The sequence below is a fragment of the Plectropomus leopardus genome, chromosome 18, assembly GCF_008729295.1.
Source record: "Plectropomus leopardus isolate mb chromosome 18, YSFRI_Pleo_2.0, whole genome shotgun sequence".
NCBI classification, from domain to species: domain Eukaryota; kingdom Metazoa; phylum Chordata; class Actinopteri; order Perciformes; family Serranidae; genus Plectropomus; species Plectropomus leopardus.
Window position 1 is genome coordinate 7,118,279 of NC_056480.1, and position 24,732 is coordinate 7,143,010.

The 24,732-nt window shown below is 39.7% G+C and overlaps 1 protein-coding gene across 2 annotated transcripts in view; it reads left to right on the forward strand.

The window, feature by feature from the left end:
- Positions 1-24,732, forward strand: part of LOC121958063 — a 58,725-nt gene that overhangs the window by 25,893 nt on the left and 8,100 nt on the right. Inside the window, exons 3-4 of one of the 2 annotated variants that reach the window (XR_006106811.1) lie at positions 6,102-6,160; positions 13,721-13,901. The gene's annotated coding sequence lies outside the window, so the exon portion shown is untranslated. The remainder of the gene's footprint in view (positions 1-6,101; positions 6,161-13,720; positions 13,902-24,732) is intronic. The other variant, XR_006106812.1, reaches the window with a different exon arrangement.

Genomic DNA, 24,732 nt, shown 5'->3' on the forward strand with positions numbered 1-24,732 from the left:
TCTTTTCAATCGGCAAACAACAACTCTGCACATCACAGCCAACGTTTGATAAGCCTGGCTAACAAAATCATTTTATCAAGATCATGACTCCATCTGACAAAATCAACATAGATCTAGGTCAATGACAAGAGCTGTGCTGAGTGTTCGCCTCTACTGACATTAATAAAATGAATGATAATATAGAAGGTTTGAGGCAACAGAAAGTCTGTGTTAACTTTAGTATCATTATAGAAGATGTGATGTGAAATTACATTTTACATATGGCTAAACAGAGGAAATATACATAGTAATACAGTGATAACTGGAGATGAAAGGAAGAGTTCACCCCAAATTAAAAATACATACATTTCCTCTTACCCATGATACTATTTTTTTTTTGTTTGTTTTAACCTAAATGCTGTTTACATTTTGCATTGCCAGAGGTATTACTATCATGAGTAGATGCATGCTTCGTTCTGCGCAGTGATACAGTTAACAGTTGTAGTTTGGTAAAAAGAAATTAGTTCCTACGTGAAACTGTTCACAACAAGGTCTGTGGATTATCTTAAGTAACAGGGGTCTACTGGAAAGAGACTTTGCTGTTGTTTTTTTGGCGCTTTGAGTACCACAAGCCGAGTGCCATCTAGTTCCATTATTTTGGAAAGAAGGCAGACATCTCTATGGTCAATATCTCCAGCACTCGTCAACTCACACCAAAATGATCTAGATTAATAGATAGCTCCACAGGTAAGAGGGAAAATATGTGTTTTGGATTTTGATGTGAACTGTCCCTTTAAATCATGCAGTCTTTCCACTTGCTTATTTAAATAATGATTCAAATGGACATTAAGGCTTTTGGATGCTCATCAAAGAGAGAGACGTCACTGCATTGAAATAGTTATCATTGATTACTCTGGATTAATGTTGCCTTTAGGAAAGACAGAAAGATAAAAGGAGTTGTGTGAGGAAAAATGGAGATACGTATCACACATGATGACATGATTAGGATGAAGGTTTCTGCATGAAACAGGAAAATGTTACAGGAGGAGGACATGGGAGTTCACCCTGAGGGCAAAATTGATTTGGAGATGGACAAGTGGAAACTTCACCACCTTTGTTTTAAATCGGACATGACAGGTTAAACAGCCGTTACTGGAAAAATAGGTGATGTAAGGAAAAAGTAAAATGGTGAAAAGGTCTGTGTGTCTCCATGCTGTTAGGAAAATGAGCGAGGGCACATGTGACTGCCTTTTTCAGACACTTTGCTCCGAGATAATTGAAATAAAAGAGGAAAGAAGAGAAGGGAAGCATTCCCTTTGCTCCATGGGTAGTCATATGTGTGCTGATCGTTCAGCAGATCTTATTGTCAGAACTCGTCCCGGTTGGACGACCTCCAGGTCACACAGGCCTGTGGGCTGCAGCGCTCCGCTGTATCTGCGTAGGCCCGGTTTCCTCTTTCTCATGGAAACAACAGGGTTCTAGTCTACCATGGGAATTTCCTTGGACTGCAAACATCTCCTATTTAACCTACGCTCAGAGCAAGATGGATTTGGTTTTCTGAGAAAATCAAACCCTTTCATAGGTATTCATGGAATTTCATTCTCTCCGCTATGCCTGCTTAGCCTCTCTGTCTTGTTATTGTTCCACAGATTTTGCCATCGTGTATTCAGTCTATTATCATTGCTATTCTTTGTCATTTCATTATAGGCTTTCAGATCCACTCTGTCACTCTGTCAAATGTCTGATTTTCACCTTTCATCTTGCTGCTATCTAAAAAGCCAAGTGGGAGATAATATTCACCCTCAAATATTCATTTAATAAACCCAGATTTGTCTCTCATCTTAAAATGGAAATTATTCACCCAAGTGTTAAAGCAGGAAGGGGGTCCTGTCACCTCAGCATGCATCATAACATGCCACAATGAAGCTGAAACCTTTGATGTACTGTATAAGAGGCAAACAACAAAAAAATCCACTTTCAGGGACCGGAACAAACTCAAAAATGTGCCGCAACAATCTTCTGACAAGGAAAGTAATTGACAAGGTTGCAACAAGGAACCAAAAGCAGCAGACTTGCCCGAGGCACAGCTTTTACTAGGTATAGTGTTACATATTGAAAAACTGCTTCAAATCCCCTGCTGAGCCTCAATTTAAGAGCATTGTCAGTCTGCTGAACTGGTTTGAACTCATCAACTAATAGTTGTTTAGAGAAATGCGCTGAGTCGTTTAAGCTACCATACGAGAGGCGCTGTGGTTGCTGAGAGCGCGTACCAATGAGGCCCAGTCCTGACTCAGAGGCCTGCAACTGGCCCTTTGCTGCAGGTCCTCCCCTCTCTCCCCTTTCATATCTGTCTCGGTTTCTGCATAAAACATGAAGAATGCCAAAAAATGTGGAAGACACAAAAAACTATACAATTTGCACAGGGGTGTAGTGCTGCTAGAGCACACTGGAACAATGCTCAATCACTTTTTTGGAAATAAGTTTGCATTTTTGCACTTCCCTGGTCTCATTTTCAATGGGTTTTTTTTTTTTTTTGATGGGTTTTTGGTTAGATGCCTAGAATAAGGTCTGTGGTTAACACAAGCCTAAGAGACTTCCAGGTTTTGTTTGACTTTGCGTGTCTTAAAAAAGACAGTTGCTAACATAGCTAAATGTACAGACAATCATCAAAATCATACGACCATAGCATTGTTTATTTATTGTCTAATTTTAGCTTTTCAAAACCATAAACAGTGAACAGTTTGTGAAGATTATTTTGCTAAACTAAACATGTAAGTAGCATAAACTTTGTGTATTTTCCGCAATAATCCAAAATCAGATGGAAAAAATCTTTTGACAAGGGAACCAGAGCAAAGTTAATGTCCGTGTTGGCCTATAATTTGCTGCAACACTCTATTCAGAGTTCAAATAACGTAGTTGGAATTCATATACACTTTCATATTGTCATTTAAGGTTTGTTGATTGACTGTAGCCTTTGAGCAGCACAGTGAGGTTGTGGAACCGAAACTTTTCCCATGTACGTGCAAAAAAACTACAGGGGATGACTCAAAATAGCCCAATCTAGAGCCAGTGTTTGATTGGTCCATTCTGGGCTACAGTAGAACGTGCCAGACTCCATGAAGGAGGACCTGCTCTGTATCTAAATATAAATGCCTAACTGTAAGAAATTGAAAACACATTCAATTTCTGTCAATAGATGCCCCTAAATCCTACACACATTTTTCTCAGTCACAGCTATCCAGTGTTTATCTAGTTAAGAACAAAAGGCAGCAAAACATCCTTTAATTTCATAGTTACATTTGACTAATGTATGTAAACTTGGCACCATAAAAACAGAAGTTACATATTCTTTGAAATAAGCTTTGCCGTGTGCTTGTATGCATGCATGCTCATTATAGCTGCACTGCTGTACTTAAAGATACTCTATGAAGCATTTTTCTAAGAAACAATGTTTTGACTCATACAGAAGTGAGTGGCCACATATGGGGGATTTCTGGGAGGTGATAGTCCATGATTACACAGTGCAATTGTGAATTCAAAACTTTCGGATGATCCGCTCAACTTTTTAAGAGTTATGCGATGCAATGACACCTCTTGTAGCAACTCTTTGTGTACATTTTGTGCTATTAAAGTTCAGTGTGTGCAATTTGAAGGTTAATGGAAACCCGCCTAATCTGCACGGCATACCTTTAAACAAATAGCACTACATCCCTAAATGTGCAGCACTGAATTTACATCTGATCTTCGAGATTATCTCATTTGTATTGACTCAGTTTAGCAAAGCTGAAACCACACCACAGGGCAGACTGCATAAGGTTAACTTTGGGGTAAAGAAAGAGTGTAAAGAAGCATCCTTGTGTCTTTTGCTTGTAGAGGTACTCGACATATGATGGGAAAAAGCTGTAAAAGACTAAACCACTCTGTCGGGATATAAATTAGCACCGCAGCTTTTGAAAATGAAGGCTAAATTATTCCTTATTTACCTTGAAGAAACCCACTTTCTCTGCTCCCCACTAAACCTGTCCATCAGAGGACTTTGATCTCTGCCAGTCAACAGCTCAGGACAGCAGCGATCCTGTGCCAGCGTCTGTCTCTGATGGCGGGGAAACCTCAGCCCTCTCTCATGTGGCTGTCTGCCCTTCAGTCCAGCCTGTCTGTTTTGAAACCCACCAGACACAAGATGGAGCGAGGCACAAGAGGCGCTCAGTGCAGCCTGCCCCGAAAGCCCCACGCTCGGCACAGGCATCCTATCAAAGCTCTGGGAACGCCGTGCTCCAAGCTAAGTCAACTTGGCTGCGTCTGAGCTCAAATATTTGAGCAGAGCTCGACGGCCCGGGTGCCACTGGCAGAGCATCACAGGATCCCACGTCCAAAACAAAAATTTGGGGGTAGAGTAGAGGGGTGGAGAAGTGGGTGGAGAGGGGGTCTGAATGTTGGGAATGTGCTCAACACATGTTTACACACAGTCTCTCTCCTCCCTATTCCAAAGTTATCAGACGGATTTGATAAAGTTTAATGTTGAGAAAGAGTCTGTACTTATCTACTCCCACTACTCAAGTTATATCATAGTTTTGGACTGACAGGTCAATCTGTAAAAACAGCTTTTTTTCTATTATTGCAATAGACCTTACTATATAGTTTATTAACAGAGCTACAAAACAAGCACTGTTGCATTTATGCTGCCTTCACTGCTCCTCAGAAATATTGTATATACGAGTTACAGACACATGGACAGCCCTACAAAGTTGTAATTACGAGTGGGAAATCGGGAAAAAATTTCCATATTTCGTTAGTTTGTTCCTAGTAGCTGTCATTTACTTTTAGTAGTTACACATTTTAGTATATGCATCTATTATCTGTAGCAAGCAAGCAAACTTTTAACTATAAAGCATGTCAGGCGAGTATACTAAGACTGTGATATTGTTATTTTAAAACACGAGTTGCTGCCTTGACGTCATAAATGCATAAACTTGACGGGCAAAAGTCAATGTTAAGTCAATGGTTTTTTAATAATTCAAGTATTAAATAGCAATTTTTGATGACATGTAAAATGTATTGTATACACTTGTATACCTACCTACCTACTTCTTTACTACTTGTACCTACTTGTATATAGTATATCATATAATATCAATGTTAACCACTGTCTATGTAGAGTGACCTAGATTAAATATAAAAATATAATATATAAAATAAAATAATAGATTAAAATAAAAAAACTGGAAACAGCTATCACCTTCTGCTCTTAGCATTAAAATGCAAGCCATCTTCTTTGTAGCTTCCACATTGTTCCCACTTAATGACCTCAAAGCACATGAAGACAGCAAAGTCGGAGGAACGCCTTCCCAACTGAGAAACTCCAACATCACATGCAGCATTAGCCTAATGCTCCTTTTGACACAGATTAACAGCCTGTTAAACAACTACAGCTCAAGCTAGCTGCTGAGAAAAGCCATAACTAAAAGAGTACATTTTTGATTGTACTCGATTTTCTTGTATTCCCTGATGATTATCCAAAGGTGCAGTTTCTGCAGGTAGTGGGTTTTATGGCGATGACTTTTTGAAGTAAAATAATCAGCCCGCAAGGCGTAAAATAAGGGTATTACAGCTGTTCTATAATGTCAGCAGTTTGCCAGCCAGTTTGAAAACTTTTTTTTACTTTGCTGCTTCTATAGTTTCTGCTTTCTGCCAAAACTACTCAAGATTAAGACCAATAGACTTAAATCTTTATCTACGCTCTCGGTCTGTTCCTGTCTTGTAGATGAACTCACTATACAGACACATAAAATGGTGTTGTTTTTAATAGTTGCTCTGCCATTTCTCAAAGCTCAAGCAACAGTGCAGAAAACATGTATCAAATTCACTACTGTCACCTTACAAGCCTGCTGCGAATGCTTTATGTCTCACCCTGAAATATTAGGCCCAAAGGGTGTGTGTACACCGAAGCAAGTTCACATCAACTTTCACTCACCTATTCAGATATCACGTTTCAGGTTTGGCATTTATAAAACCCATAATAGAGGGGGCCGAGGCCTCTATACAGCAGAGTTACAAGGGTGTAACGTTAGACTATTGTGTTCCTTCTCCTCCAAAATAGTAAAATAGCCTGTTTTCATTCACAGTCACATCGCTGGAGGCTGGGTATAGATTTATCCTCTCACCCGTTGTGCCACAGAAAAAGGTAAATAAAATGCAACTCACATGCAGCACCACAGTCTTTTCACCCACTCACCTACCGCCCTTGGGAACATCAAACGCACAAAAAGCTTTTCATATGCAGATGCTTTTTGCTATTATTCTGCATTTTAATGCCATGCATATTTGTTCTCCTCCCAAAAGTTAATGCAAATTCGTCTGATAGAGATTATATCTTATGTGACACCACAATTAAACAGCAGACCTCACATATGTTGCAAACATCTGAGCTCATATGTCCTTAAAATGTTCATATGTTGTTATATGTATATGGCTCAGGATGTATGTCATGTTTTATATTGTATACTGTAGTGCCATCTAGTGGTTAAGAGTTAGAATTGACAAAATTTCTCTTTTTCTCTCCTAACACAAATGTATACTGACACAAAAAACCCTCTGTCCTCACATGTACCTATCTGGTTTGTGTCCGACAATCCACCATGGGATATTTTGGGACCTTGTGCGACCTTAGCGCCCCCTCTTATGCAAGGTTAGACAGAACGTAGGCAGCCCAAACATCACCTCCACCTCTCTGTGGTGCAGCCTCACATGACTACAGGACGTAAACAAACCAGAGACCAACCTCTGTCTCAGGGGTGAAGTGAAAAGCAGTTTCCTGCAATTCTGCTGGGACGTAGAGGGGAAATGGGTACTGGTGTGTGTGTGTGTGTGTGTGTGTGTGTGTGTGTGTGTGTGTGTGTGTGTGTGTGTGTGTGTGTGTGTGTGTGTGTGTGTGTGTGTGTGAGAGAGAGAGTGAGAGAGAGAGAGAGAAAGAGAGTGCATTTGGACTGCTATAACCTAGAAAATAAATCATAATTGGATTTAACAGCCACAGCCTAATCCTGAGTCTCCACTCTGTCGTCGGCCAAACACGCTCTCTTTAGATACACACAGACACTGGATTTAATAGTCTTTTAGTGTTGACCTTGGATTACCAGCTCAAAACAGAGTGATCTGAACCTTGAAACATCATGTTCTGTAATTTAAAAAAGACCGTATTTTTTTTTAAAAAAAGACCATTTTTAATCATCTCAGAAAATCAGTTAATTTTTAAAAATTTCAATAGCTTATTTGTTAAGAGAAAGGTAAATAGAGTTCATTTTACAATAAGATTAAAATTGGAAATCTATCATAGAACACAATATTAACACAGTGTGAAAGCCTGTTGTTCATGCTGGTTGGTTTGGCAGAGCACTTCTGAGTTGTCTTACACAGATATGTTTTTATTGTTTTGGCTCTTAACACACTGGATTTCAAACATAAAAAGAACTTTGAAATTGAAGTGCTGTCTTACAGCAATTATAATTAACATTTTTATGACTACAGGTTTAAGATTGAAGACCGTTTGAAGGTGTATATTGGATGAACCATGTAGGACTCATTGCACATTTTGTCCTTAGGAGAGATGTATAAAAATAGCTTTAAAGTTAATCAGACATGGATGTAAACAACCTAAAATTAGAGCAAAGAGTCAGCATTTAAACCTCAAAGTCATTTTCCCCTTTTCATATCCAATGAGCTGGAGGTACAGAGCCAAAACAAGCCACCCTAATACCCACAGGCTGCAGTGTAAGTAGGTAGGATGTTTGTGAAGAGACAGCAAATCCCTCAATAATGCAGCCACTTCCTCTAATAAACAACATAAAGTGGTGAACAGTAGGTAGATATTTCCTGCCCAGCGGAGATGCTACGTCTACAATTATAATTCGTACACACAAATACAAGTTCAAACACACATACAAACACTTAAAATATGATGTAAGGCTTGTGTAAATGCATGCATCTGGGCATTAGAATGGAAAGGATGTTGAAGCATAAATCCTTCAACAGTGCCGTGACTCCCCATAATGCCCAGCACACTGAGACAAAGGACCTATTTTCTCTTCATACACACACACACACTTCCTATGAATATATACACACAGTTGCACTAAAAGTTAATGCCCCTAATAGCCCAGCATTTACAACACACACCCAGCAGCATATAGCCCCCCTACAGGCTGCTGAGTGATGAGCCCTCAGCGAGACAGCGTGTCTGAGACCTAACTCCCTGAGCTGTGACATAGTGTGTGTGTGTGTGTGTGTGTGTGTGTGTGTGTGTGTGTATACGTGTACTGATCTTAAACCCTCCTTCTCGCCTAAACACACTCACCACCATCATACTGCCGTTCAAACTATTTTGTGATCTTAACAGATTTTACTGAACTTGGCAGGATGAAAAATTAATTATGTTGTCAGTTTGATTGTGTTAGTTTGACGACATTCATGGAGGGAAGTGTGTTGTGTTTGCTGAGAAAGCAAACGAAGCTCCACTGTGGCATTTAGTGGAGTATTTCACAGTCATTTCAGTTTTGTTACCTGTTACTTTTTCTGTCCAAAAGATGGCAGTAATGTGTTACTGTGCTTTAACATCTTTTTTGTAACTCTCAGAGAACACTTGACCTACATTTACAGCAGTTGTCATGATGAGAATAATAATAAAATGAGACTTTTGCACAGATTTAATCATTTTAAAAAGTCAAATGTTTTAGTATTGTTTTATATCTGCAACTGGTATTTTACCAGACGGGAAGCAGATTAAAGTTTATTTGCCAAAAGATAACTACAAAAATACAACAACACAAGAAGAACATTTTGTGCAGGTTAGATTTAGAAAAGCCAAGGAAGTAAGGAATCTCAGCTCAATAAGCATAATAATCAAATACAGAAGTCATGTAATCAAGAAGATTAAACAGTTGTTTTGTACATGTTTGCAATTCTTCTTTGCATTTAACGGAGGGAATGCGAGACTACGTCGCTGTTTTACAAATCCCAATATACACACTTTTTACATAATCTACTTTTTAATCTTTGGCCTTAGGGGAAGGTTCCATGTATTTTAACCCTTTGAAACCTGGGCAAACTGCCTCGAACATAGGAAGAAGGCAATTAGGAATGGAAGAAGAAATGACGCAGAATTTATTATGGAATTAGTTTAAAATGTACAAGAAAATTACCTAAAAGAAAATTACCTCAAAATTATCAAAAAAAAGTTTAAAAAAAAAAAAACGTTATATAAAACGAAATGACCAAAGAAAAAGAAAAAATCATTTTAGTCTGACATTTACACTCACTCTAACAACACTCTGAGTCTATGTATTTCCTTTAGAAGCCTAAATAATGCAGATGCATGGCCCATCTCCAGCTCATCACCTGAATGAAGAATCTCTGCAGCAGATGATTGTCGAGGTGACTGATGTCAATTACTCCCCCGTGTCAGCCCATATCCTACATGTAATCTTTTCTGCAGCTCAGATAAACCAATAAATCAGAGTCTCGTCTCTGAATGTTGCATTTTAAACTGACATTATTCCCAGCGCAACCATTTACAATTCACTTCTATGGTCCCTTTCCCAAATCCCCAAACAGACGATAAAGACAGAGTGAGACTGGAGAAAGAAAGATAAGGCTTGACTTGACTACTTTTACGGGCTCATGTAGCGTTGGTGGGCCTGCTGCAGAACGACGATGGTAACCCAATTCCTGCAATAACTGAAAGAAATCACAAATTCCTCGAAGCTTTTCCTGTCGCTGACTTTCACTGGGACCCTTCTGGGGATTTTCTCCTGCTATTGGGAGCACGTTCTTGGTCTCATTGTGTAGATGATAAAAGCCCAATAAATACTTTCCAACCTCCTCTCTCTTGTCCCAGTCTCACCCCAGGGGCAGCGGCTATCAGAGGCCTTCATGACCCATTTGCCCCCGAGGGTTTGTTAGAGCATAGCTGGAATACACTCACTGCTTTGATCGCTGCCACAGAGCACTCAGACGTTGTTAACTTCAGATTAGATTCCCTTCCATTTGCATAATGCCTCCTTTAGTCATTTGCAGAACAGACAGAGACTCAGGGGGAAAGGAGCAGCCAGCCAGCACACTAACTGCAATTTCTCCTAAACTGCATCAAGGACAATTTTAGTGTCATTTAGTATCATAGCTCACGCCGAGTGCAATTAGTTTTTTTATGATTTAGATGCTTTTTATGGGATGGAAATGATCCTTACAGCCTGGAAAATGTAAATGTAGGGCAACTAAATGAAGTTAACTTTAAAAGAATAGCTCAACATTTTGAGAAACTTCCTTTGTTGCCGAGAGTTAGATGAGAAGATTGATAGCATTATGTGTCTGCATAATTGGTCCAGAGCCATAGACTTTTTCAGATAATGGATGTGACTTCTGGATACTGGATTTCTCCAAAACTCAAAAACATAGCTACCTCTAAAACCTTACGGAGGAACCATTGACTGTATATAAAGATGGACAACATGTCGTCACTTACCCCCGCCAATCCTAAGTGAAACCAAAATATCTGGGATGCAACCACTGCAATATTGAGCTGGTGAAGTCATTTACAGCCAGATTCTGCACAGTAGCGATTTCCGCAGTCCGGGAGTTTCTGCCAAAACACCCTGCTGACCAATGGCAAGCAGCTGCATTGAATGTAAATGCATGGGTTGGCACACACAGCTGTCAATCATGGTGGAAAATCCTCTTTTTGTAGAACTGAACTTATTTTTAAAAAAGCATGCATCAAGGTGAGGAGAACTACTGTACCTTAAATGACATCAATTGTTAGGAAAACTTAATTTGGGGTGTGCTTTGAGTTTTTAGTTTGGCCCATGTCCCATTCATTAACATTTTCAGGTGTGTTGGCTTCACTTTAGAGGAGCTGTCATGTCGTCCATCTTCATATGTCTATGTGAGAAACAAAGAGCAGCCTTTAAGCTAGGCTAGCTGACTCCTAACCTTATATTCCTGAGTGTAGTGACGTCTTTGTCTGCTAAATATGGAGCTACAACCAGAAGCCAGTGGCTAAGATTAGCATAAAGAAGGGAAACTGGGAGAAACAACCAGTATGGCTCTGTTCAAAGGTGAAAATAACATGTAATTAACTTGTTAGTGAGCTGTTGAGTTGGTAGGTGGATTTTATTTAAGCCTTCAGCAGAAAACACCAGATTCAGGCTAGCTGTTTCTCCCTGCTGAGCTGAGATAATGTCACTTGGCTCTAGCTTCATTTTAGCTTTCAGATATCAGAAAGGAGAGTGGAATTAATATTCTCATCCAACTCTTGACGAGTGTTTGTACAAGCACAGGTCCTCGATGTCAAACTAGTCCTTTAACCACACTGAAATAAACAGTAGGATAATCAGTTAAGTAGCTGAAATCTAAATTTCATCAAATTAGCACAATTTGTTCAAACTACACTCTCATGTCCGCTCCAACTGAGTTCGTCTTAAAGATGACATCCAGAAATCTGCCTCAGCCCAGGTGGCACTGTTTCCTGTCTCTCATATAAACCATGTCTTAGACTTGAATCCGTCTCTGTCTGCTCTGTGGCCATGTGCACTGCTATCAGTTATCCGGTCAGTTTCCTGAAACCATCCCATCAAACACACACACACACACATGCACACACACATGCAGAGATACTCCTCTGACCTCGGCTCACGCACGTGCCTGGAAACAGATGAATTATAGTAACCGCTGACGTTCACTCTGGTTCTGGTGCTTACATCTGCTAATGCACACACACAATGCTGTGGAGATAAAGTGTGACAGTTTGGACCTGTAACCACTACATTGTTATCTGAGTTTCTCTAATTCCCAAATCAGTCGTTTTCAGAGTAAAGGAATGATGTTTCTAATCACACTTATACAACCTGAGGTCTACATCTGACTCACTAAAGCTGACCGACTGCAGCAGTTGAGGTGCTGTTTAAGTCACGCAGCTGCTTTCACAAAAAAATCTGTTTCCCATTGAGGAGTAACGCTTTTTATAAAGAGAAAGAAGGTGTGAACAAATTGGGCCTGGAAACTGCATGTAAACACACTTAACTACAGAGAAATGAAGGTAAGTTGTTAAGCTTCCATTATCATTGACAACACTTTGAATAAAAAAATGGAAAACATTATGACCAGGTGGTTGAAAATGGAATATAGGGACAGAGTAGCTCAACATTTTGGAAAATTTGATCGCTTTCTTCCAGAAAGTTAGATGAGAAGATCAAAACCACTTTAAAAGTTGTGTGCTAAATGTGAAGCTATAGAATATTGCTGAATATTTTGTCCTGTATTGTTTTCAGAATTGCTTTTATCAAAGACCTCAAAACCTGTTGTCCTTTATTGGATATGTGTGTGTAGTGTGCTGCATAGCTGTGCGCCTGCACGCATAAGGACAGCAGACGACAGATGATGTGCATGCATACATGTACAGAGCATGTGAAACAGGCTCAGCAAACAGAAGGTGATGGAGACAAACAACAGGCCTCACAGGACTGCAGAGCTGCTGCTGAGCAGCATATGACTGATATATTCTCCTGCTCAATCTTTTATTATATAACAAGCCAGGATTCATGGGAGCGCATGTCCTCGACTATACCCGAGGGCACTATTGTCTCCATCACCTTTGTCCCCATAGTGTGAAAATGAATCCACTACTTAATGAGTTGATGCTTTTGTCTTCTAGTGTTGTCGTTGGTGTGGCTTTTTAGTTGTCTGTTTATTTATCTGACTATTGCCGTATTGGATTTCTTAAAGGACAAATAAATAAATATCTATCTGTCTACAGTGGGTGCTGATTCAAAATAGAGCAAGATTTTCCTGTGGTTAAAGCAACCTCATGTAATACATTTCACAAGCTTTTATACAAAGCAATCTACATTTTTGAAACCAGAGAGAGCTTACGACATAAAAGACAAAATATGAAGCTCTTTAGCTACATTCAATGTGTTATTTCATTTATTCATATTCCACCAGAACAACATGTCATGGACTGCTATAAAAGTATATAAGAGTATGTTCAGTGTATATTTATTTATCTCTGACAGTACATTCAGAGAGTATTTAGACACCCTTACATTTTTACATTTCGCTTTGTTGAATCCTCATTTTAAAACAGTATGAATTATTTTTCCCTTATCAATATACACTTGATAATGACATTTTTTAAATGTATGAAAAATAAAAAAAAAATCAGACATACATAAGTATTCAGACTCTTTGCTATAACTATATATATCTCTCAAACCTTTTAAGTTAAGAGGTGCAAATAGAGGTGAAATGCTGTTGCTTCAGTCTGGTTGCCAGTACTGAAACGAAGCATTATAAAGTTTCATATTGTGATCAAAGCTCCATTTTTTTAGCCTAAAACACAGCTGAATTCCTGGGGCACAATATGACAGTGAATTAAAATGTTGAGTATTATGTGTACTCAGGAGGGCCATAAACTAACGCGCTCCATCAGCTTTAAATTACAGAAAACATTATTTGCAGTTGTATCACCTTAAGCCATCTGATTTTAAACCAAACCAGCTCTAATGAAAGTGTAATTTGCAACTCTCCCCAGCACTTTCACTGTGAGTCACAACCACAACATTTTAAAACACGATGCCAGAATTTAAAAGTGGCCTTCAAAGGGATGACAAATCACCTACAAGATCTAAGATAGCACACTTTTTCCTCCTCTCCCCCTCTTGAACAAGTCTGGAACTCATTTCTGTCCCGTTTTCAGATAAGGACACGAGTTGTGACACTCTGCAGGTTCGAGCCGGTCACACAAAGAGCCCATTCAACGAGCGGGGCAGAAATATCCTTTCAACGCAGATGCCATCTCTCCAGCCATGTGCGGGACACTCGAGAGAGACATGGCAATAATACGCTTGGAAACTTCTTGGCAGCCAGACATAGCTCAGGTATGTGTGGTCAAGAGAAGAGGGAATAAAACACAACACCAAAATGAAATGAAGCAGCCTCCCGGACTAAACCACTAAATTGAGGTCAGATTTATTAAGGGCCACTCAAGGGAACGCGTTGGTTTTCAGATTAATCACATTTACTCATGGTTACATGCGCAGACACAGACCATGCTGGCAGAGTCGAGAGGCCGCTCTGCAATTAGAGGGAAAATCTTTTGCTAAACCTCTTTTCATCGATCACGCTGACACCCAACAAGCTTATTGGCTTGCGTTTAGATTTCCCCGTCACATTAGAGATGTCAAGTAGACAGTTGCGTGCATCCCGATGCCAAATCAAATACATCATTGCATAGGTGGAGTGTGGCAAGGCGCAGTGGACTCATATCAAGGCTTGTGCAACAAATTGACCATAATACCGAGCAGCTGTGAAAGCGATTGTATAATTACAGATAAACTCACACATCTCACATTCTGGATCTCCTAAAGAAGGGTGGTCTGTTAACACAACGTGACTTCCTGGATAAATTAGGATAGATTGAAGTCTATTATTTGGGAAATAAAAAAGGAAGCCGGGCTTAAGGAAACATGAAGGCTGATTTTGTGTTTTTTATTTACTTTATTTTCATTGTAACCACTGAGAAATGAGCTCCAAAGTCCCGCAGGTGCAATTCAAACTGATGAGGATGTTAAGGAGGAGGTCCGCTGGTCTCGGTTTTACATGAGGCATAAAACCGGGACTAAATCAATATTTGAGAATCAATTAATCTCCAGGGTTGGGATCAGAGTGGTTAGGGGTCTGGCATCCGGTTGTTGGCAACTTGTCGGAATGGGTTCCATGTGGCGTCCGGATCTGCTGCACCGCCCAGCTGTCAGTAGTTGGTAAAAATAGAGGGTGTAAGAGAATGAAAAGACAGTCGTGCTGCTCTGTCCCGACACCTTTCAGCAGATATGAGGTACATTTAATTAAGCGGTTCTTCCATACACTTGGTGGAGTGCGGGTGTAATCTCCCGTCACCTCAGCGACACCGGGCCCCGAGGAAGGGCGGCTTTACACTGGAATGGGCCAAACCCCCTCCACTTATATTGATTGAGAGCACAAATGCATGCATGGACACACACAGTTCATGCTCTTACTGTTGGCTGGCTGCTTGTTAAACCACAAGGTCTTATTTTCTTTTCCACAGTTGTTTAATGCAGAAGATGTAACCTGGGTGTGGAGGCTTCAAAGTTGTTAAAACGGACCCTTTGATAGAGCTGAGTGACGAAATTGAGGCAACAAATAATTTTTGATTTTGAGTGATTTAATTCATATAATTACCTTTTCAGTGAGTGATGTGTAATTGGTTGCATTTTTCAAGTAACTAGACCAAAACTGGGGAAGAGTAACTGCATTTAAGTACAAATTTGACACACTTGTATTTTATTCTAATTCTAATATCCATTTTCCATTTCATTTTGGAGTAATCTTTTTTCCAAATAGAGTTACAAGTTACCTTTTAGATGAAGATTTTACATTCAGAATCCACACAAGTAAGACCGTAAATTAAGTAATTAAAATTGGCTCTACCTCAAGCAGACAACATCATCATGCGGCTTCCTTGTTATTCCCACACAGAAACCTCTGAGGCTGAAAAATGAAGCCAACATAGAAGTGCCAAAAACTGCAGAACCTCTAATGGCCACTTGAGGTTTAATTCCAGTAGCAAGTCAGTCCCCATAGACACCAATGTTAAAATGCCCAAACTTTTAACTCACCTGTTCAGATGTTATTAAGGCTTCAAGGTGTGCATAATTAAGGACTTGGCCGCTTTAAGTGACAGCTGTGTGCTGTTTGTTGACAAGTCGCTACCACGGTGACAATGTTGGTTAGATAACCTCAGACTCACAGAGTATAGATGTAGCTCTTCCTGTTTCAGTCTTTTTCCAGTTCATGACAGTTAAATAGAATATTTTTGGTCACCTAGAAAACTCTTGTATAGGGTTTGGTTGAACTAAAAGACCCTCTAAGGAGTCAAATGTTCAGTTTATCCATTAGGTACGTTTGGTTTTCATGGTTTAAGCCTGTTTTTTGCCAGCAAAAATCAGTTATAGCATTAATATTATTACAGGTAGCAGCTAGCATTAGGGTTCGCTCCACTTTTTCGTCCAAATATGGTCACTCTCAGCTCCCAAAATCAGAGACTGCAACACTTCCGGTTGTAGATGGCGACGGCAAAATTCTGAACACAAGGTCCAGTAACCAATGTATGATGTCATAGTGACTACATCCATTGTTTTTATACAGTCTCATATTATGTCTCATATATGTCTTTTACATCTGTAAAATTTTGAGTGCAGCACTTTAACTTGTAATGCTGTATTTTTTTACAGTATAGTTTTGCCACTTTGGCTTAAATGCTCTGAATACTTATTCCTGATAGAATGGAGAAGTCCAGCAAATCAAGGTGAACTGTTGCTTATCTGAGACGTTTATGTTGCTTTTGAGATAAAGTTTGTCCCCTCTATAATCACACAGTTTGCCTACAGCGCCGCTGAGGCTGCACATTATCACCACGGCAAAGACCAAACAGCCTGGCGGCAGTGCCAGCCTTGATCGCAGTTCTCGTTTTTCCAGGCAGAAGCTGGATTACATCTGGCCATTTATCCAGCTCCGAGGTGAAAGCGAGGCTGTGGTGGTATCACAAGAGGGTGCTAGTCACCACATGCCACATCAGTAAAACACTGCCTCCACTTTGAGGGAACCCAGAGCATAATTATGGAAAAGTGCCTGAATAATTGTAGAATTGACTTTTTTTCTTCAAAATTCAGTAATAACACAAAAATATTCTACCAATTTTGCCGTCTATCTTTGTGAGTGACACATTCAGCATTCACCAGGTTAAACTGTCCTTGACGTAATAAACAGCTGTGTACTTTCTGTTATTAATCAGTGGCTCTCTGACTCTTTTCCGCTGGAACCAAAGCCAGAGTGCAGCAGACTCATTTAACAAAGATAAAGATCTAGTGGTTCTTTATGTGAGTCAACATTAGCTTACATTACACTTTTTCTTTGCCAGCAACCTTGTCAGGTCAACATCTGCACCGGACTGATGCCAGTTTCTGTTGTTTCTTTACTGGACTTACTGAGAATTTGTTACTTCTCTACTCAGGCCAATAATTTGGTCACAGTCTGATATTAATATTCATTTATTACGCAATATTCAGAGGAGCCAACTGAATTTATACACATTTTAAGGCTTACTTCCTCTCTCATAGACACAACATGGCAGTGGTGTTTCAGTAGTTAGACCAGGCCACAGTGCATGCGAGTATGACAGGTCCTGGTGCCAGGTTTTGCATTTAAACTAGATATTGTACGACGAATAGTCACATGATGGACAATGTCAACACGATTATTTCCCAGCAATTCTCATTGCAAATCTGTATATGAGAAAAAACTCAAAAAAATATAAAAAATAATAAATTAATAAGAAAATACTCATTTAAACAATTTATAATCAGTTATTTCTATATTTTTTATCATTTTTGAAGAATAAACATATAATGTCAGTATAGATTGCTTCTGACTATATTATTTTAAAAAAGAAGAAAAAGAAAAAAAAACATGATGGAAATGGATTTGCCTTTTCAAGAGCATATAAACTCAGGTGTATATCTGTGAGTTATCTGAATTGGCAAAGAGAGCTGTTTTTAAGTTGTTGGTTTGTTTTTTTTGCGTCCTTACCTGCATCTTTGGAGGCACAATATTGTACTTTTGTTCAAGCCTGGGAGCTCGTCCTTGTGTCACAGCCTTCTGCTGCAGCTTCATATGTGCGTGTGTTTGTGTGGTGTGTGTTAAAAAGGGACAGATAGTGAATTCACAATAGCTGTGACCTTCATACCAAATTTAAGCCTCCTTTGGCAAAATCTGTGGCCTCTAAAGGGTGGGGAATTTTTTTATGGACCAACAATGCGAGCCGAAGAGCTTCTGGTGGCAGCTAAAACTATCACAAACACTGAAATAATCCTGTTCCCATTCCATGCAATTTTTTTGCTCTGGGTCAGAGCTAGTGAGACATCTGGTGCCACTGGTGACATTTCTCTTAATCTTGGACTTTATATCTTTGTAAACTGGGGGAGTTAGAGACACAATCACTCCAGTTTCATGGAAAGTCTTGTTTGCATTTGTTTGGGCAGTTATAAACAGATTTAGTGAGGATAACTTGTTACTCTTGTTAGTTTGCTTTTTCTGAGGCTTGTCAACAGTGGTGGTTTTAATGTTGGTGGTCATTATGAAACAAACTTCACGCTACCCTTGTCAAGAACACAAACAACACAGCTCGTCCGTTCACGTCTCAGTGGCTAACAGGACAAGAAGGTAACACAGATATTTCAATAACTGGGACTAAACTGCAGATATTAAACCACCTTGTAATGCGTGTGTCCAGTACATACAGACACCTGACCGATGTAGATGTTCTGCTCTTCTGTTTTTTTTCCCTCTGTTGGTGTTATTTATAGGTCTGTGCCCCTTGGCTACCCTCTCTTACAGATTGGACACTGGCTGCTTTCCCCCCTGCATGCTCTTTATCTGTTTGCCCTTCACCCTCTTCACAAAGGGTGTTAATCTTAGCTACTGGGGCTTGAAGATAAAATTTATACTGATCAAACTGATAGAATGGAGCTAATTAAGCAGGTTCCTTGAGTTTGAGACAGATTTTAGTGTGGTTTTACATGTTGGGCCATTTTTATATGCAGAGAATTTCTGCTCCTCACTCACAGAGCTATTCGTTCCCTCAGCTAAACCCACTCAAAGCCCCTCGAGGCTGCTCTGCTCAGTCGCTCTGCACTAAAATCAGATTTCTCCCTGCTCCACTCAAATCACTTACTGCTCACTCAAAAAAAAAAAGTTCCATTGTTTTTTAAAACTTCTCAAATAAAGCACAAGCTCGACAGATTCATTTTGGTCCTTTCCAGGTAACTTAAAAAGCATAATTTCACAGCAAAAGCTGCAATCCTCTCGTTAATTCGCCCATGAGAGTCTAGAGTGATTCAAGGAGCTCAGTAATGCCAAGCTAAGCTGCAGTGATGCCAAATGCTGACTTCATAATCCCAACATGTTTACAATGACAATACTTAAAAACAAATTGCATTGCAATCAATTCAATAACTGTTAAGCAATGTATCCTCATACAGTGGTTCGTACGATATTGGACGAATTAGCGCCCCAAAACTGCTGTCCTCACATAACGTACATTATGTGAAGGTACAAGGTAAAAGGTAGATTTGTTTGTCAATTTTCTTAATCGTGGTTTAAGAAGAAATGAAATTAAAGTAACATAGGTTGGGTAGAGGAAAAAAACAACAACATGGTGATGGCATACTTTAAAATAACAAAATTTCCCTTGGTTTCACACAGGACACAAACACTAGTCTTCTGGAGGAAAGTTCTCTGTTTGACCTGTCCACCACCACAGTCTTTGTCCTTACACAGAGTTTCATCCTTAATTTATTTTATTTTACTCCACATTCTGTTTTCAAGTCATCAAATACCGCCTTTAAGTGGCCAAAAGCAGCCTTTCACGTCTGCATGATAAGCCACGGGATGCCATTTGCACTTCGGTGTTCGTTTCCCATCTGAATGTGATGTTTTTTTTCTATACCTAATCATGTGCCGTTTGCCTAATACCAACCATCCCTGCCGGCATGTACTTTTGTTGATGTCCCAGCGCTGGCAGACATTTGCGGGTGTTGTTTAAACATAACCACGTGCAGCATTATCCCACCATGTGCATGTACTGGCTCATGATTACATGCACTATACACGAATTATGATGCATTGTTTTTTTGTAGATATATTTACAAACACTGCATCAAAACATTCTGTTTTTTTTTTTTAAATATGTCAGCAAAATTGTGGATCAACTAACCTATAAGCCAACACTGCCTTCCCTATGACCACACCCTGTGGGACAAAGCGAATTGAAAGTACCTTTATTAAGAATTATTTGATATAATGTGGAAGTCTTACACAGTTACACCCATGGCTGCATGTTAATGGCTCCAACATGGCTTGGATGCATGCAAACGAGACCAGCTATATATATGCAAGCAGACTGAAATTTCCTCAACTGTACTATAACAATCAATTAGGTGCCAACTGGAGGAGAAGGTGGAAAACATTTTGTGCTTTTTTTTTTTTTTACGTAGCAGGTATTCATGCCATGAACCGATGACTTTCCATCAGAGGAAAGGTTCATCTAATGAGTAAAGCGCCATAAAATCTGATACATAATGGCCAAAGCCACAAATATGACTGATTTATTTTCTCACAAGAAATGACACTGAACAGAAACAGTAAAATTTGATTGAATAGGATTTAAGGTTGGACCCAAGTAGCAGTCACAGGGAAAGGTGAGCAGTCATTGTTGGTTATGGCAACAATTTTGAACTATAACAACCTACAAGCAACAAGAAGCAGCACTATATTTGCACAGAAAAACCATCTACGCAGAATTTCCATGAAAGTCAGATTCCAAGCGTGATCTAACAAAGCTTTACACAATATCCTTAGCTTTTCACCTCTTTCTGTGAAATGCATGTTTAGCCTTTAGTCATTTAAAATGTTTTTGTAACTTGCACAATACTATCTGAGGCGCGCCAATTTCCCACAAACTGACTTAAATTTTTTGACTGAAAAGCTGCATTCTGAGCACCCAGGAGCCAAAAATGGTGAGAGCTAGGATCTGTCAGGCTTTTGTCCTTTTTTTATTTTTCCACTAGTTTATGGTTTTGCTTTTTTTAAATCACAGTGATGACCACATAAGTCCTTGGAGGTTAAGAGCTCCATTGTTGCTAATCCCTGCCCATTCTTTTCTTACGGCTGGTTGAAACCCCTTAAAGGTACACATTGACATGGCAATGAGTCATTCATTAAAGTCGCTGTTTAAGATGCTGCTGACAGTTTGTTCTGCAGTGAAATGATTGTCATTTCATGCTGTAATCCCCACAAGAACTTTATAGTTTAAAAATCAAAAGCATATTTCGTATCAAAGGTAGATTGGACAGCTGATTTATGATTTAGGAGACGTTCCTGGGGTGGTTTTGCCAAAGCGCTGGGTCATCACTTTCTTAAGCTGGCCCACCCTGCTGCAGCATCCCCAGAGTACTGTAGTCATCACTAGTAACTCGGGGATTTACACCTATCCTCCTCTTCTGTTTGGACACTTAACAGAAGAAGGCGCTTGACAGAACTGACAAGCAGCATTGACAGGCCAACACTGACTTTTTAATAAAACCTAAAGAGGTCATCATTCTTGGCTATCTCCATATATGTGAAGAGCTTTTCTGGCATCCAGAGCAAAGCATATGAAGGTGTTAAGTACAAAATATCTCCCTCACCATGGCACAAGAAGCAGTGATGAAGGAGAAGGAAAAAAGAAATAGCATGTTAAGAGCAGTAGGGGGTGGATGTGGTGTTGAAAGGTTGGCTGGTGTCCAGTGTCCTGCATGGCGTTGTATGATAGACAAGTTATGGATGATAGAAAAGGTTCTGCCCCACACATTCGTTGTTAATTTTCTGCACAGAGGATCTGGGTGGATGCTCTCTGATAGACCACAGAAATTGTGGAATCCGGCATCATTAAGAAGACTTATGACAAATGTTGTGTGGCCAAATTAGGTGAGTCTTTTAAGACTATAATTCTCCGTTTCACAATGTTTTATCAAAAAATGGTGGCATCGCAGTTTGCAACAAACTGTACGATAGCTTCTTTTCTTATAACGTCATATATCGGCCCGTTTTCCTGACAACCAAAGTCGTCACATGGTGATAGTGGGTCAGCGAGCTTCTATGTCAAGCTATCATGTTTTAGGTATGCCGCGTCAAACCACGACGTTCCAAGTTTGGAGTGAGAACTGGTTGGATAAACACGTAATTTAAGGAGTGCGAATGAGTTTGCGTTGCTCGTCAAAATTCAGCCTAGCTCCGGAGCATTACTTACCCCACCGCCCAAGAAGCTAGCACGATATGGTTGCTACCACTGGATTACTCGGGTTTTCTAGTTTCCTATGATGTATCATCACTAGCTTCAAACTCAAACTGACACAGCCTCCAAAAGACAGGAATGTCTCTCACAATTAACACAACTAAAAAAAAAAAACCTGTTATGTACAAACTTTAATTACAGTGTCAGTGTTAACAGTCCATTTATGCTGCAGGGTTTTAAAAAGAACTATTTTCAGCCATGGTCATTTGCAAATGCCATCACAGAGGAATCAAGCTTTACTTTTGCATCAAATAAAACCTTGTGCTGCCAAACGCAAGTGGTGATTGAAAGGGATAAAGACATAAATGTTGTTATATCTTATATTTTTTTCTTTTAGAAGGAAACTTCTAAAAGGCAACCAGCAACTCAGCTGGACAGCAACTTCTAATTTAATGTATCGACGTAATTTTGTTTAATTCTCTAAAACACGACCCCAGTTTACGAGTTGATTCATTAGAGAAACTCACACAATTCTGGGTGCTGCATAGAGGCAAAACTTTACGTTATAAAAGAGACAACTCTGTTGTTTACTTTTAGTGCAGCAGCACTGAAAAACACTCTTCCCATCCACACCGAGACACCTTGGGTGTGGAGGGTCAAAGTCTTCTGATGAAACATCTTCAGCACCATAGTTTGACATGCCGCATATTAAATCTTCTGTGAATCCAACCTTTATCTTCCTACAGAAACATGCTTTACATCAGTCTGTTGGCCTCCAACCATCAGCCGTCGCCCAGCAGAGATCTGAAAGTGTATCCAGATACTGTCTGAAGTCAGAGCTGTGACGATAAGATATCACCAACACTGTTTATCATTAATGTATCAGAGCCATAGGGTTTCACATCCACAGACTCTTCTTCAAAGTATAAAAAGATTACATTTAAATTTATGATTTTGTTAAAAAATATTCCAACTGTTACGCCATGGCCACTGAGGATTCCCAATTCTGATTGGCTGGAGGATTTGGGTGGATTTTTAGTAAAAGAACAATAGAATCAGATATGAATGTCTCAAAAATCATTTCAAAATCTAAGTTTCTGTTAAAGCATTATCCTGATTTCCTCTTATTTAATAATTTACGCTTGTGCATGTTATAATCGCTTAATCAAATTTTATTGTCTTTTTTTTGAAATTGTGACGCACCCTGTAACAATAACTACAATTAAAACAGACAAAAAAGAAAATTTGAATGAGCTGCGGTCTTACTTATGGTTGATGTGCAATCATCAAGGAAAAATGACCAAATCAAAAAAATCTGCAAGTTTACATAATGAGACAATTGAAATAAGGCAAATGCTCCTCTTCTGAAACAGTCCCTGTGTGGTATGGTGCCTTTCAGCAGATGGAACAAAATTGAATCACAGCCACGGCAGCTGGTACGTGGTGCAGCTGCTCCTGGTGAAATTGTCCCTCATGGCTCCGTTACATTCACAAATATTACAAAAACGGTTGACTCTCTTATTATGCAAAACATGAGCTGCTCATAAAATGTCAGGCATGGATTTAATCTGAAAATGCTCCAGTTCAAAATCGGATCCAAACTTTCCTATGTGTGACAGTTTGTAAACCAAGACAGAGACCAAAATTTGGCATGCAACAGACAGTCGGGGTTGTTATTTTTAGTCAAGCTGAAGGGTCAGCAGTCAATGATGGTATAAAACAGTCAAGAAAACAGTTATTTCCACAATTAGGAATCACTTCAACCATGAGAGGTCCTTGGGACCACAGACATAAATGTGCACACAAAATATCAGGATGATTGGTATGATAGTTTGCAAGATTAGCTTTGGACAGACAGATATACACACACACACACACACACACACACACACACACACACACACACACTCATGCATGCACACACCAAATGCATGATCTCCTCCAAATGCTGTCAGTGAAGAGAAAGCTGTAAGATTTGACCCTGGGAAGAGCTTTGATTTGCATCTGAAAATGCTCAATGAGCTCCGTTATCGAGGAATGTTCTGTTACATGTCATTAATGTATCATCTTGATCCTGAATAAAATTAGTTCAAAGAAAAAAGAAGAGATTTGTCTGGAACATTATAAAGATTATGCCAGATCTCTCTGTGCATCTGAGAAAAGAGTAAAGCTTTTTGCACTTCTGGGCCTCGGCTCTGTCAACTGTCAGACCAGAAGGAGCAACAAACAGAACCAGAGAGATCAGCAAGTTGGTCAAACCCCGATGTCACAGGGGTCATGTACCATGTGGCCGTGCTTTCGCTCCCCGTTTGCTAAATTAGTTTCCATTTATTTTTACTTGGTAATAGCGGCTTTAGTGCGTGACAAGTTCATAGACACAAACTCAAATCAGCAGTAAGGACCCTCGGCGGCGTGTCCTAGAGGGCCAGTCATTGATTGTGTTTAGTGTTGGCCTGCTGACCCATCCAACAAAGTGACGTGATGTAAACCATTGGTGCGCTTCTGGCTTTATTTGACGTGACAGACCTCTGGTAAACATATACACAGCCCCGCCGAGTTTATACTACTTCTCCACCTTCGGACTAATTTCCTGACATGAAATTGATAAGGTCAAATTATCACTGGTGTGAGCACAAATGACTCTGATTTAAAGGAATCAATTCATCAATCGTGACAGTTTAATGAGACATTTGTTTCTGATCACCAGCTGAGGAATTCACCTCAAACTTAAAGTGCTTTGCTGCGTGAAGCGTGTGGAGGGGGCGGGGGGGTGAAGCTCTGGTTTGTAGCAGAGTCCAATGTTTCTGACAGATCACTGAAACGAACCCGCCCCAAATCACCAGGTGAATAACTGCCAGTTT